This window comes from Peromyscus californicus, unplaced genomic scaffold (genome assembly GCF_007827085.1).
Source record: "Peromyscus californicus insignis strain IS unplaced genomic scaffold, ASM782708v3 Scaffold_15__1_contigs__length_86483966, whole genome shotgun sequence".
Classification (NCBI taxonomy): domain Eukaryota; kingdom Metazoa; phylum Chordata; class Mammalia; order Rodentia; family Cricetidae; genus Peromyscus; species Peromyscus californicus.
In genome coordinates, this window is record NW_026294447.1 from 44,670,714 (window position 1) to 44,683,411 (window position 12,698).

The 12,698-nt window shown below is 38.5% G+C and overlaps 1 protein-coding gene across 3 annotated transcripts in view; it reads left to right on the top strand.

Annotated features, from left to right (window-relative positions):
- Positions 1-12,698, top strand: part of Flrt2 (fibronectin leucine rich transmembrane protein 2) — a 105,599-nt gene that overhangs the window by 9,894 nt on the left and 83,007 nt on the right. The gene's annotated exons all lie outside the window — the stretch shown is intronic.

The following is a 12,698-nucleotide window of genomic DNA, read 5'->3' on the forward strand; positions in this document are numbered from 1 at the left end:
GACTGTCTTGTGTTAGGATAGGCTAGGTTCTGTCTAATTAACAGGTTAAGCAAGAGATTCCTCTGCCCTTTCAGGAGCCTTGGTTCTTGTATGGGTGTGTATGTGGTTTCACCTAACATAGGAAGTGTTTTTTTGACCCATGTATTTTTTTTCTCCAATTCATTTAGTGATTGGTTGACGTCTTTGGTGAGCTTTCCCTGTTTTTGACACTCCCCTTTCCAAGCCTGAGAGGTAATTAGGGTGAGATGAATTCAAGGACTAGACTTTCCTTCGCTTGAACTACTGAATAGCTGACAGAGACTGAATTGATCACGGGTGGATTCTATTAAGGATCTTTATTGGAGGAAACTGCACAGTCCCTTGAAATAAAATTGCTTCTGTTTCTGACCAGGTTTAAACTTTATGTGTGAGAGCTACTTTTTATGAAAACAAGAACAGTAAGAAAAAGGTATGATGCATTTTAAAAAAAGTTCATCTTGTAAAATAAGACTGTCCTTTTTGTTCTTTGGTTGAAAAACCCAACTCCTTCATTATCAATGAATAGAAAGATCTGATTGGCTATGATAGAAACATGTATTACAAAACTTTATAGCTTTAGTGTCACTAACTTTTGGTGACCCAGTTTTTTATGGCTTATTTCTGTGAATTTTTCATTTGTTCTATCTTGAACAGTTGTTTGCACACTTTTTGTGCTTTGCTAATTTGTTTATATGCAGGCCTTTGTGAAGGTTACTTCTGAACGTTTTGATGTCCCTTGATTCAAAGTTTCACAAACATAGTACATTTGTGAAGTATGCAAAACACTCTAGAGATGATGATTTCTGGTCAGAACAGATATTTTAGCCAATGATTCTAAATTCTTTGCATTTTGTAATTTGTTACCTTTTCAAGTTCTAAAAGTCTTACTTTCTATTTTATTTATTTCTTTGTTATTAATTACTTTTCATGATTTTAGAGATTACTGGAACAGGGGGGTCTCACTGTGTAGTTCTGGCTGTCCTAGAACTCACTTTGTAGACCAGGCTAGCCTTGAACTTTCAGAGATCTGCCTGCCTCTGCTTCCAAGTGCAGTCGGTATCACTACTCCTAAGTCTTCCTTAACTTTGCTATTTTTATAGTATCTTGTAAAGTCCATGATAATAGCTAGTATTTTAAGATGGAAAACTGCTTTCATAGTTTGGTACAATGTATGAAAATACTTTTGTGTCTGACATTATTAAATACTTTAATAAGATTTTAAGAAAGAAGATGTTTTGCCGGGCGGTGGTGGCGCACGCCTTTAATCCCAGCACTCAGGAGGCAGAGCCAGGCGGATCTCTGTGAGTTCGAGGCCAGCCTGGGCTACCAAGTGAGTTCCAGGAAAGGCGCAAAGCTACACAGAGAAACCCTGTCTCGAAAAACCAAAAAAAAAAAAAAAAAAAAAGAAAGATGTTTTCTACTGATTAAAAGTTAAATAATCAAATGAAAAGAGCTTATATGTGTCTGTGTGAGGAGTTAGTATGTTAGTGTGTACATTTGCAACATATAAATACATCTGAAGTCTTGGAGACTGGAGAGGAAGTACTGTTTACTCTAAAATAAGCTGTTGTTAATTTAGCTGTAGTCTCTCCAAGATAATAAAATAATAAGGTATCACCAATAGTGTTAGTGTTTTCCTTCTTTCTTTTTTTTGTGATTATAATATAATAACACTTCTCACCTTCCCTTTCTGCCCTCTGAACCCTCTCATACGCCCCATCTTGCTCTCTTTCAAATCCAGGGTTCTCTAATATTACTGCTGCAGGCATATATGTATATGTTCAGGTATATACACATACATTCTCAAACATAACCTGCTCAGTCTGAGCAATGCAACCCACAAGCATGTCCTCAGGACTGAACATTTGGTATCCGACCAATCATTGGTGTGCTCTTCCCTGGAGAAGATTATTTGCCCCACTCTCCACACTCCTTAGTTGCCTGTGGTTCTTTAATTGGAGATTTTCTTTTCCATATAGGTCAAAGGAAACAGTATGTGAAGAAAAGTACCAAATGCCACAAGAAGGTCTGTCTCTTGTGAAGTAGATAATGATACTTTAGAAGCAGAAAGTATACTACAGGTGGTGAAGAAACCTTACTTATTTACTCAGAAGTTAATCTTTATTCCTTGCCGTGGGCCAGAAACACAATACATGCATAAATGACCAATATGGCTGGAGAGTCCAGATGTAGGTAGTGAATAAGTCCTGTGCTGAGGGTCCAAGCTGGTGGCAGGAGAGGGTGATGCAGAACCTGACTGCATCACTGGTTTATGCATGACTGAAGACATTGCTGTCAACCTGAGTAGCTGAGGCAGGAATATGCAATGAAAGGAACTCTGCATTCAGTTAGGTCCTAATGTTGGCTCTTCTACTTGTTAATTTGGTGAACCGTGCCAATTTTTAAATTGTTTCTTAGCCTTTGTCTCTTTTAGTAGAAAATGGAGGGCTGGGCATGTATCTTTGTGGTAGAAAAATTGCCTAGCATATATAAGCCTGCTGTCCATTTCTAGATTACTAAGGACTAGGAAAGAAGGGAGGAAGTGCATGCAGTGGAATGCATAGAGAACAAGAAAGGAAATACAATTTTATACAGTGACAAAAGGAGCCTTGTAGTAGAGAGTGGTGTAAGCAGGTCCTTTGAGATGGGGCTAGGAAAAGCGAGAGAAACAGAGTAAAGAACTTCTCTCAAGTTGGGAAATCAGTTACATCAACTAGTTCATTGAAAGCACTACTTTTTGATTATTAAGAGTTTTGTGTAATGTGCTCTCACACAGTGAAGTATACCCTTGCATCCTTTGCCAATGTTTGCAAGAAACCAGGTTCTGATCTGGGACACTGAGCACAGTGAGCTATGGTGATTATGTCTTTGCCAAGGTACAGCAACTTTTATCAAAATGAATTTTAAGCACTTGCCTTGCCCAATTCACTTCATCCATGACTCTTGGCAGAGTCATGAAAATACTTTGTTGCAGGAAATTAACGCTGTAATTATTGCTATCTTTCTTCATACTTTTTCTGTCTGTGTGCAATGAGTGTACTTTAGTTGTCATGGTTAGTGTTTATTGTCAACTCAATGCAACCTAAAGTTATCTGGGAAGAGGGAACTTCAATGGAAGAATCACCTCATTCAGACTAATCTGAGGCCTTGTCTGTGAGAGATTGTCTTGATTGATAATTTATGTGGGAGGAGTCATCCTACTTCGGACTGTACCATCTTTAAGCCAGCAAATCGGGACTGTATTGGAAAGCTAGCTGAACTTGAGCCAATGAGCAAGCCAGTAATCAACATTTCCCCAGGTGCTTCAGCTCCTGGCCTGATTTCCCTCACTGTTGGAATGTGATCTGGGAGTGTAAGCTGAAACGAACCCTTTCCTTCTCTAGGTTGCTTTTGGTCACGGTGTTTTTCAGAGCAACAGAAAAACAAACTGGAACCCTGATGTAAGGTTGGACATTGGATGTGGGATGGTGCTGTTGGGCTACTGGTTCAGTGTAAAGGCATTTCTTTCAAAAGCAGTTTCAAATAATTTAAAAATGGGGCTTTCACAGCTTCTATAACAGGCTTCTCATCAAGTAAAGTCCTCAGAATCACTGTTCAAAGTCAATTTTAATTTATCATTATACTCATGTATGCAAAAATACTATAGTTATTTATATATATGCATATATATGTATGTATATGTAGTTATAGACCAAAATGCAGAAGTTAATATATATTTATACTATATATATATATATATGAAATTTGCTTATTTTTAACATTGTGAGTGTATAAATGTATTGACTTATAAAAATTATCTTTAACAGAATGTTAGCCAGGCGGAGGCTACCAAGTAGGAAAACTTTTCCTTTCAAGTCCACATAATATATAATGTAACACAAATACATGCAATTAATCAGATTGGAGCAGTGAGCAGCAGGCACCAGAGTACCCTTTGCAAGCTGTTACTGTATTTTTAAGTGGCTTCTGAGCTACAATTCAACTCAACATAAAACAATAAGACCTTGTTTTGCTACTTTAGAACATGTAAGAGATTAAAATTCTTTGGAAAATGATTTTTTTAAAATATTTTTCTTTTTACCCAAATAGGTAAGGAACAAGTTCAGTAGTGCTGACAGCAATGGAATTTAAAACTTCAGTCTAATAATCTCAGGCTCCAAGGAACGCCAGACAGACTTCTGTGGGAGTCAGGAGCTTAACTGAGGATTGGGCAAAGACTGAATCCTAACCATGTGCTGCACACCATGCTAAGTTTTGTGCAGGGCATTTGGGATAAATGTTCAAGCAAGACTCCATCCTTGCTCACAAAATGATGCCATCTTAACCCGCAGCTGAATTAAGTGAAGACACTGGATGCAAATTTTGGGACTCTAGCATTGGAGACTATGCCTTAGTAAACTTTGGTAGAACCTGGGATTATGGGCTCTTCAGAGCTCCTTAAGTGTAATGTATCTGTTAGATTCCATTCTTTCTGACCTCAATATTCTGTACATATGGAATAGTCTAGTTGAGAGTCACAGGGATTTCTGTGTGTGTGTGTGTGTATGTGTGTGTGTGTGTGTAGTTTCCCATTTAGGATACTTCTAGTCTTCAGTATCAGGGTTCAGTTCACTCTCGGAAGCAACAGTGTCCTGTGTTTTTTCTCTCCATCAGTACCCCCATGAATTCTCATACTGCTTTTGCTATTCCCAGAATTAATTTACTAAAACATCAAGCAAGCCAGAAGATAGTTGCTTCATATTCTTTAACCATCTTACCTGTTTCTTGGATTCTCTGCCCTTCTAGGCAGAGCCTGTCTAAATACGGTGGTCTGTGTTGCAAGATCCATGATTATCCAGATCTCAAACCAAACTCTCATTTCTTTTCAAACACCTATTCCATGTATTTAAGTAATTTAAGAAAATCAACCTTTCCCATGGTGTTTATCTGTTATACAGAATATTAACCAATTGTTCTTCTTTTAGAACAATTGGTTAATATTCTTTTTCCTTCTTCTTTTTTCTGTAAAAGTCACTGGGGTGTAAGCTTTCCTCCTGGTTAGCATAAGTCATGTCTTTCTCCGGTTTTCGCCAAGCAAGCATCCTTTAAAACTTCATTGGCTGCCGCCTCCTGTTGTATTATAATGTGTTTTCACTCATGTCTGTGTCTCTCACTGTGTTCCAGACCTTTGACTCAGTTGTTCTTTCTTCCTAGTGCTAATGAAAATGCCTGGTGCAGCAATTTCTGCACATGTGTAATTAAATGAGTTCATTTGTAACTTCATAAACTGATCATGAAGGACAAGGTCTTCATACTGTCCCAGAGAAGGGCTGTTTGTCAGAGTACATTTCATTCCCCTACACTGGTTACCTAATGGAAAGAAATATAGCCCCCGCCTTTTGACTTGCTCTAAGCAGGTTTTACAGGCAAACACCTGCTGGTTAACCAAACCCTGATCAGCATCAAGCTTTCCAACCCACACATGAGGTAATTCAGATGCCGCATAGCACTGATCTGTTTGAGGAAAGAATTTGGCTTCATGATATGTCTTTCCTGATGCCAAATGAAACTGTTTGTTAAATAGGTGCTCATATAGATGTGTATTTTCACATGGAATAAAATGAATAACACACTGAATTAACTTTATGGATCTATCTTGGGAGAATTAAAAAGAACAAAGCAAAGCACATGTGAGAGTTTGTACATTTGCTCTCTTTTTTATATTTTTTTTTTGTTCTTTGATTTTATTTCATGTATTTTATCTTAGGCATATCCTTGGTTGGCAGTGGCTCTCCAGAGTGGGTAAAAGAAGACTAGGAATCATAACTTCTTTATAACTCTTTCTCCACAAAGCAGGACCTGCTTAGTCTATTGGATTTGCATGTTGAGTGCGGCAAAGGGCATTCGAAGGTTATGATGAGTTCCAAACATGTGTAGCATAAGTTGATTTAAGAGTTAACCATGGAAACTAGAGAGGATAAACCTTAGATCATTTTCATGGGTCAAAAGACAATTCTAAGTGTACTGTTCTGATTTCATGGGGCGTGACAAATTAGTGGTAAGAGATGACTTGCTTGTAAGTGCTGTGTCTGTGTTTCTACCTATGTTTCAGGAAAACAAAGAAAGCAGAGGCAGACAGTATGGAAAGATGAGGGGTATATTTTGATATGCACTTTTTAGGGTTCCTTTAGCGTTGTGTGTATGCTGTCCATTCTTTCACACCATAAGACAATTTTTCACAAGGTCAAGGTCTTTCACACTGCAGACTAATGACATCTCAGATTTTTAGTGTTAATCTGTGGGCTGCTGTGAAGCAGTGACCTCTCTCTAGTCTTGAGTGCACGGGGTATTAGAGAGGTCACATTCTCATCCAGAGGATCAATAATAATAATACCACCAATAAAGGTTAGTAATAATGTTATCCATCATACAGTTATTCTTTTCAAATGCTGCTTATTCAATTCATGCATGCTACCATATTTAAATTCTTTACAACACAAGTGTGAAACGCGTTCTTTTGATTCATATTGTAAAGACTCAGCTTTGCACATAGCACAGCTGGTAGGGTGGTTTAGTTCCCTTATCTTACTTTATAGTTATTAATATTTTTGTTTATACAGTGGAACCATCTAAGGCATTGTGATGTAATCCTTGCCATTGTTTTCAGTGAAGAAAATGATTCCTGAATCGCTCAGTATAGTTCAGTGAGATGGGAATAGTAAAAGTGTCATTCATTTGTAAATAAGCATGACGGGTTTTAGCAACACTTTTGACAGGAGTACTAGTCTGTAGAAGGCTGGAGGTGGAGGGAGGACTACTTTAATTGTAGAGGAGGCTCTCATGTGTTTTCCCCTTGCCCTCTTACCAGCATTGCTAATACATAGTTAAATGGATTGATTTGAGATTCACCTCTTTTCCCTGCGGAGGTGATAATGGGCAATGAAGTGACCAGAGGGCAGATAACAACATAAAGTGTATAGCTTGAGAGAGCCTGGAATAATGGAGAATTGACTGTGTTATAAATAGGTCAGGTCTGTTCCTTTTCTCAATCTATGTAATTGCTTGGGTGGTAGACTTTTATTGAGTGAAAAAATGACCCAGAGATGGGCTGGGAAAGACTTGTTCCAAGTTGATGACTTGAAAATAACAAAGCACTTCCCCTGTCTGTTGAAGTGTTTTGACCATCCTCCACCATTTTTGACTTTCTGCCAATAGAGTTCATCTCTGCATATGTAAAATTTGTAATTTTCCAAGTTCCAGAATTATAATTAAGATCCTCCAGTTATGTGTTCATTATATTTGCATGTAAGTACTTTTAATACTGTTGAAACTAAAGGGTCTATTTATTAATTCTTTCCCTTCCCTTAAGGCAGTAGACTGCAGTTTCTGTTATTCCTGCACATATTTGTCACCAGAGCCCATTAGCTGCAGTGAGTCATGAGGCCGCTGTAGATTATTTCTGACCTGGGTCAGTCTAGATGAGCTCACTTATGGGTTTGTCTGACAGAATGTAATACCCAGGTGTGGGAAAATTTTGGAGAGTATCCTTACAGCCCCCCAACTCTGTGACTCCTTGGAAACAACAGCTTATTTTAGATCTCTGTAAATATTTTAGTGTTTCTCATCTAGGACTCTACACTAAATGGATTATAAATGTTCGTTACCTTGATTTTTATAGTTAGAAAGAATCAAGCCCATATCAACATGACCCATAACTGCCCAGTGTCAATTCTTCTGAGAGTGGCTGGGCAGTTCCATTTCCCTGCACCTCAAGCATCAGTAGGTCGGTCTAGGGCATGGAGACTCTTCTCTTCTTCCCTCCTCCTATTGCTGAGCTTACCCAGAGTTTTCAGATTTCAATGTCAGTGTGTTTTAAGTTGAGCTGATCATTATTGGGATAGTTCCACTCATGCTCTACTCACAGATATTTTACAAACAAGAGATGCTGCTTATGCAAGACGACTGCTTTGAGTCATCTGGTCTTCTCTGGTTTTGTGAGGCTGGTCTCACTCTGAAGCTCAGGTCTGCCTCAAACTCTTGGTCCTACTTCTTAGCCTCCTAAGTTCTGGTAGTACAAGTGTTCCCTACAGTGACTGGCCAACTTAGAGTCACAGTGACCATTCTTCATTCGTCTTTGCCTCTCCCATCATTAATTTCTTGCATTATGAGGAGATTCCTTCCTTAGTGTCCTTCAGAGAGACTTAAAACTGCAGCCAGTGCAGTGAATTCCACCTAATCCCTCCTTTCATCCATCCTTCACTGATCTCAAGGGCAGGTACATGACTCCCATTCTTTCTGATAATCTCACTCCATGCTTATTGTGGGGTCCAGACTTATTTCTAGGGTCTGAAACCAAATTTTTTTATTTCCGAAGTCTTTCTTGGTCTTTCAAGGGCACTTGTTCTTCACCATTTCTGAACTAAATTTAGGATAGACTGTTACCTATTTTTTCTACTAGTATCAGTGTGGCTATAAAGTGCTCCTAGAGTCTCTGTTTCTACTTTCTGACTGTGAGCTCACTCAGAGCAAAAGTTATTTGCAAAGATGAGGAGCTGAACTGAACTCAGGTGTCTGTCTCTCTAAACTTCGTTGTTACAGGCTGAATCCATCTTTAGGAATGCTTGATCCCATGGGGTTTTAATTGCTGAACATATTAGTATTTACAGAGTTTGTACAAATAATGCTGATGTACAGAGGTTTTTAAATGATCTAATAGAAGAAGCTTCCTTTGTTCTCTCGGTGGAATACTTTTCAAAGCAGTGTGACCTCTTGCTTTGAAAACAGGAAGGTAGAACATTCCAAGAGCATCATGAGCCCTCTGTTTATATTTGTCAGACCTGTACTCTTTCCAGGCCTCTAGGCAAAAGCAAATAGGAATAATCAGAGACATTAGAACTTGATTATGTTGAATTGGATTCTTAAAACCGAAGCTTGATAGCCAAAATTAGTGGTGTGGTAGTTTATTCTGAAAGAAATGCTTGTGATGTTGCAGAACCATGGACTCCAGCTTGCCGGAATCCTTGAAGACGGCTGGACGTTTTGAAAAATACAATCATCATAAGCTTTTGGTTATATTTTGATTATCTCCGTAGTAAACAGGGAACATGTTTTAGGGTGAAGAAGTAGGAAGGTAGAGAGCTTGGATTTATTAGACTAGATTTGAATCCGGGTTCAGCCTCAGCTTGTTAGTATGCTTCCTTCCCTTTATATCTGTTTTCTCAATTTTTAATTAGCGGATATATAATACTCATAGGGCTATTTTAGCTGACAGCCTATGTGGCACTGGCATATATCACGAGTAGCAGGAACAAAGGCCGTTCTTGTCTGCCCACCAACTGGACACAGGGAGTTTGACTTTAAAAGTTGCTGTTTTCTCCTGCATAGATAAGAATGTCCTGCAAGGCAGTAGCTGGTCCCCCCAGTGGAACCTTCTGTCTGGCCACCATGCATTTATCTATAACAATATTTATTTCTGTGGTCGAGAGGAAGGTAAGACACTCGAAATAGTTACTGCTTTCTCACAGTGAGGATCCTCTTTGCTCATAAAGCCAATTCTCTTTCTGAGACCAGAAAGAGAGAGAGAGAGAGAGAGAGAGAGAGAGAGAGAGAGAGAGAGAGAGAGAGAGAGAGAGAGAGAGAGACAGAGAGACAGAGACAGAGACAGAGACAGAGAGACAGAAAGAGAGACAGAGAGAGAGACAGAAAGTGAGACAGAGAGAAAGAGACAGAGAGAAAGGGAGGGGGAGAGAGGGAAGGAGGAAGGAAGGAAGGGAGGAAGGAAGGACGTGAACTCTTTCCAAGAGTCTCATCATTTCACAGACAGTGAACAGTTGGGATAGGTAGAAAGGAATTACCTAAACGAAGTGTTATTCAGAGTAGCTGCCTGTAGAGGAAGGCTACTGACAGTAGGAGAAGGACAGGCTTTCTAATAAATTTCATCTTGTCACTGTTAGTGAGCCAATATAGGATTCCTGATATATTCTACGGGGACAGTGCTTCGAGTGTTTCCACTAGGTGCAATTCTCCAGGAAGGGCATCTGAGAATGAACGTGGATCTTAGAGCACCCCAGGGAGTGACTGTTAGGAGACAGACGGATGAACAAATGAGAGAGAGTGGTCGCAAAGAGGAAGGCAGAAGTAAACAATAAATAATAAACAGGTAAATCATGTGAACAAATCCTCTCTCAATCATGTTGTGATATAGCACACATTTTGTTTGGCTCAGTGTATAGGGTCAGTGTGATTATAGTTAGCTAGTGAGTGTTTTTGCTTTCCTGCATGATATTAAGATCATCTAAAATTATATGTTATTTTTGTTTCCAAATCCTTAGTAATGTAAAATTATAATTTTAGTTTTTTTTCCCCCTTTGGATGGTTGGAAAAATGTAGTCTGTATTCCTTTGTTTTTAAAAAAAAATGATTTATTGCTTTTTGTGTATGTGCGGGTTTACCTGCATGTATATATGGACACCACATGTATGCCTTTCCCACAGAGGCCAAAAGAGGACATTGGATTCCCAGGAAGTGGAGTTAGGCATAGGAATGAGTGCTGGTGTTGGTAGTGGAAGACAGCCTGGGTCTTTTGAATTATCAACAAGTGCTCTTAGCCATGGAGCTGTCTCTCTAGCCTAATGTTCTTTTACTTTTATCAGAATTTTCCAATCTGGAAACTCAATGTCAGACATAAATACATTTATAGAACATATTTGTGACCCAAGGCAAAGGAATGTTGGATATTCCTTGTGTGGGAGGATTGATCTACTATAACACACTGTGGAGATCTGGAAGTCGTATCATGGGAAACGTCTAGCATTTTTCATACTAGGGATTTTAAGAACATGAGGTCTCACTTAGATGATTTAATATCCATTTAGTTGTCTTATGACAAGTGTATAAACAGGTTGACCACCATTGTCTTTTCCAGCTCTATGCTTTGAAATTGATAAATAATTAATGCATGTCTCTGAATATAGCATATAAATTCCTGAAATAAATTGTTATTCAAATACTTCTTCCCTGTGCCCAGGAGAGACTTCTAAATAATTAAGTTAGTGACAAGTCTCTAGTTTCATTTGAGTGGTTGATTGGACACAACTCTGACTACAACTTTTTTTTTTTTTTTTTTATCAGAACTCCTAATGGGAAGATGAAGGGAATCCAATCTTCAAATCCCATTTCTTTTTTTCTCCTTGAAATTAAGAGCACTGCACTGTATTGGAAGGAAGGTGATGAATGGGAGCACTTTATTATGGTTGAAGTAGTAATGAGAAATAGGATTGAGCAGAAAAATTTGAAAATGAGTGGTGGGTGACTAGGAGAGTACTTGAGTAAGGTTCAGGTTTGTTAGGGATACAAAAAGTCCTTCAGTGTGTCCTTTTTGCAGAGTAGGCCTTATACTTATCTAAGGGGCATTCATTGTTAACTTGTTAAACAATTTTAAAAAGGTGAAACTCTTGCTTTCACCTAGTTAATTCTTCGAAACCCTTGTGATAACAACAGAGACTGCAGGGTCACCCCTGTGTGTCTTGTTCAATATGAAGGGACTGAAGAGGTGGTGGGTGTTTTCCCTTGACACACACAAACATGATTCTGTGTGGATGGGATTATAGGCACCACATCAATTTAGAATTAAATAGGCTTGCGAACATGTGAATATTATTAGTTTTATCTAAGTCATTCCTACAAAGTGAGACTTATTGCAGTTCATAGAAAAATTAAGTGAAATAGGCTGAGCATGGTAGTCTGCATAGGGATATAATAGATTGTCATTGGTATTATGTGTGTTTCACTGTTGACTACTAGGTTCTAATTGTTTAATAAAATTTACTGATGAAGACATGAATGCAGGAACTGAATGTATCTGTAGGAAAGTTTGGCCCTCAAAGTCTATACTTTTTCTTCTATGTGGATTCTCAAATGGGAATGCTGAAGGTAATCTCTCTCTTTCTCTTTACACACACACACACACACACACACACACACACACACACACACACACACACACATTTCTGTTCCAGTAGGCATTTCATCTCTTTCTCTTTATACACACACACACACACACACACACACACACATCTCTGTTCCAGTAGGCATTTCATCAACAGACCAATTCTATCATAGACAGTACTGCATTCTAATATTTATGCTGCTTCCAAGAAATTCTTTGTATTTCTTGAAATGACTTAACCTTGGGCTTCAGTTGATCTGTCAGAGGATAATCTCTGATTTTCACAGTCCAGGTTGCCAACATTGGAAGATAAAGACTTGGCCCCTGACTTAGTTGTCTTGGATTTATAATTGCCTTCATTGTTTCATAATCTTGCCATGTTGACAAGACACTTCACCTATATATGAGCCTCATTTTTCATATATGTACAGTGTGGGAAGCATTAATTAAAAGCATCTTAATGAGCTATCTGAGGATTAAATGACAATTCAGTAGGAAGCCTTTCTTGGAGTACTTGGTACAGGTAAGAAATGAATAAACACCACCAAGCTTTTCAACTTGATACCTTTTAAAAGTACATTTAGAAAAGTATCTCTGATGGTTTCAGAAAGCTTTGGTATTGATATATTCTTGTGTTATTTATGCAGGAGCCTCAATCATGCTCGGTAAAAACACCCCAAATACTGGGCCACCATGGCTAATCTTGACATATCTCACAGGCCTCCTCAAAGTGAAAGTAAGTCTTCTTTAGGCA